The 3510-nt window shown below is 38.5% G+C and overlaps 1 long non-coding RNA gene across 1 annotated transcript; it reads right to left on the minus strand.

Moving 5' to 3' along the window:
• Positions 1 to 391: 391 nt before the first annotated feature.
• Positions 392 to 3288, minus strand: LOC117672349 (uncharacterized). Its single transcript, XR_004593185.2, has 2 exons — positions 2896 to 3288; positions 392 to 673 (listed from the first exon to the last, which is right to left on the minus strand). It is a non-coding gene; the product is annotated as an uncharacterized LOC117672349 (long non-coding RNA).
• Positions 3289 to 3510: the final 222 nt, after the last annotated feature.

Below are 3510 nucleotides of genomic sequence, written 5' to 3' on the forward strand. Positions count from 1 at the left end.
ACTAGCACAATGCGATGACTTAAGGTCTGTTTCATTATGTTCTGGGGATGAGAACACCTTAAAGTACATGCCAGAAAACTGATATTGCTGGAGTACGTTTGTGCTATGGTTCGGTTTGAATTGAGGAAAGGATGTAAGTAAACTAGAGATAAAACAGCTCCATACACGTCTCAAAGGAACAACATAAAGCCCCCAAAAAGGTATTTAAAATATACAGAATAGACTAACCATGATTTCAGGAAACATCTGTAATATCTATAAATATCTATAAAGTTTTATTCTCCCCAAAAGGTTTAGTTGTGAGTTAAAGAATTAAATCCTTTCTCAAACCTGAGATAGTTTTGCTAGTTTAACTCATGGCAAATGTTACTTTTGAAAAGAAAAGAAAAAAGACATTTTAAAATCATTTTATTGCAAAAGACATACAATATGTCAGGCAATACATATACTGAAATCAAATGATGAAGCCAGAAAAGTATTATAGAGTGCTTTAAGATATCTTTTTATAAGTACTAATTAGACAAGATCAATTAATATAAATCATAGCAGGACATTAATTTCTTTTGTCTTTCGGATCCTGATACCTTAATTAATTCTCTCTTTGGCCTTCATCCTAATATGGATGAAGTTATATTCATGATAGGAATAGTTTTCTGTCTTTGAAACTGAAGCACTAGGAGAAAAAAAAACATGCAGCTTTTTTTACATGTACCTATACAGAGGTTCCTTATGACATTAGCACTTTTTAAAAGAATACTATTTGTGTGCAAACTTGCAAAAATCCTTTGTATGTACAATTATGTATAAGCAATATATAATTGTCCATTGTGTTTTCATTTATGTTCTAATATAACTCTACATTGTTTTTGTTCTCTACTGATCAATGGGAGCAAAGTTATTGTGATTTTCTGGCAACTGAATTACCGTGTTTTTCAGAGTATAAGATACACTTCCCCCCACAAAAGAGCATGAAAATTTGGATGTGTCTTATACACCAAACGTAGCCCCCGCCAACCCACCGGCCCCCATCCTTTGGCCTCTGCCTCCCAGCAATTTGTCTCCTTGCAGGAAACAGCCCATTTCAGTTTCAGCTTCAGCATAGCTTGATTAGCACAAGCAGCGGATTATCAATTGGACTGGCCTCCCAACCATCAGCTGTTTCAGGCTGCAGGGATTGCCATTGCCTATTGCCGCCTCCGCGCCCTCCCCCCCATTTTCAGCCTCAGCTGTTTGCTGTTTTCTGTTTGCTGCAAGGAAGCAAATTGCTGGGAGGCACAGGCAAAGGCAGATTTTTTCCCCTTGTTTTCCTCCCCAAAAAAGGTAGGTGTGTCTTATAGTCTGGAGCATCTTAAACTCTGAAAAATACGGTACAATCTGAACTTTAAAACTTGCTTTGGGGTTTATCATTTGCAAATGATAACGCCCGTTACTCAGATTCCTAGTTGTCTTGTCTAATGCCTACAGGATAAATTATTGCCGTTATATACTTTGATTCAAACACAATCTTGTTCCCAATCCTGATTCTGCATTCTCTACGAGTTTTTCATTTTTCAAACATCGAGCATTAACCTTAACATTTCTTGGGTTCCTTGTAGCTGTTGCATGGCTGGTCCTGGAATGTCCTCTGTTCTTTTTGTGGTTGTCAGGGAGAGGAGGGTTTATGTTTGAAGAACAAAATGCTATTGGCTAGCTTTCCACAAAAAAATAATAATTGTTTTTTCTGGCTTGGAGCTGGCCCATCACCCTTTGTTGCCTGATATACTGTTAGGTGACACCTTTCTTACTAAGCAATTCCACCTAGAGAATCTGGCATTTACAGAGTTGAATTATTCTTTATCACTGGTGATGGGACAGCACCTTGAACCTCAGCTGAGATCAGCAATCAGTTTAAGGGTGATGCATCATCAGCTGAAATGCTTATCACTTAGGATAGAGGTGAGAAATCTTTGGACTTCAGCCTAATTTCAGAAAGCTTCTGCAAAAGATTGATTCAGATCTTTGATAAAAGCTACCTGTCTCTTCCTTACAACCTGCAAGATAGAGAGAGCATAGATCTCTCTGAGAATGAGAAAAAGAAGGGTGGTTGCCATCAAAATAATATGTGTCTCCATCCACTTTTGATTTGGGCCCTACCTATTGCTTTCTTTAGCACTCTTAACTATATTGTGGACAGATTACCTCTAAGGCAATGTGAACCGTAGCCAAAAAAGATAACCTGTCTACGTTAGGGTCACTCCAGATAAGATGGAATGTGGAAACCAATATGAAATTAACATTAAACGAAATGAAATTGCACTCTTAGCAAATGGAACTGGGAGTCCATTTTCAAGTTTGATTGTTGTTGATTGTGGGACTATAAAAAACACAGTGCTAAATCCTATTTGCCTCTTTTCCAAGTCACTGCAGATTCCACCAACACACATTCACATACATGCCTGCTGGGCAGCATCTTTAGTATCTGTCTTTCATCCTACATGTTCCAAGCCATATGTTCATCTTGGCACTCCTTCCTGTGCTATATTTTCTTATGACTAATTGCAGCCTGAGCACATAGCCTTGGATTTTTGAATATGGAGATGATCCATCTCAGGAGTTAAAGCTGGCAGCCCCATGGGAACCAGAGGCATTTCAGTCCAGATGGGTATCCCTTGATGTTGCTTGCCTAAGAGCCCTAGTAGCACCTATCAATATCGGTATCTCATCTACCAAACTCTTTGTCAGCTTTAACCATCAATCTGATTCAGGCTCCAGCTACCATGGAGATGCAACTGAAAATGACATTGTGAAGGCATACTGTATATATTTTAATAAAAATATTATATAATTCTTCTTCATCATCATCATCAACTTCATCTTCTTAGTAAAAAGCCTAATATATAAAAAAGCAATACTTACCCCACTCCTCAGGTGACAACAAGCAATCAAACAAGCCATTTGATGGGTTCCATCCCGCTCTGGGTTCCCCAGGCCCGTTGGCAGAACCAGGTCTTCAGAGCCTTGCGAAAGAGTGTCAAAGTGTGGGCCAGTCTGGATGATCTTCCAAAGGGAGGGAGCCACCACAGAAAAGGCCTTTTTTCTGGGTCCCGTCAGATGTAATTCCTTAATTCCTATTAAATCTCCCACTACCAGCAGTGAAAGACAGTGATCTGTAAAGAGAGTAATGGTCAAGGATCTAGAAAATGAAGCCCCCCCCCATTGTTTCATTTAACTCATTGTTACATAGAGAGAATAGCAGCAACTTTCCTTGTTTTTGGACCGGAATCTTTTTCATCCCGACTTAGTGAAACCAGGTATTGAAGCTTATGCAAAGAGTACAAATGTATCACTGATATGAACTGGTGCTTGTATAGTAAAAATTATAAAAATTGTTTCCTGTTTAATGTTTATTTGTCAAACAAAAATTAAAAATTCAAACAAGCAAAATTAAAAAATTAAAATGAGACAGGGACGATAGGTACATTAGTGCACCTATGCGCACACCCCTTAAGGACTTCTTAAATATGGGGTGAG

The sequence above is a fragment of the Pantherophis guttatus genome, chromosome 3 (genome assembly GCF_059756535.1).
Source record: "Pantherophis guttatus breed Tessera chromosome 3, ASM5975653v1, whole genome shotgun sequence".
NCBI lineage: Eukaryota > Metazoa > Chordata > Lepidosauria > Squamata > Colubridae > Pantherophis > Pantherophis guttatus.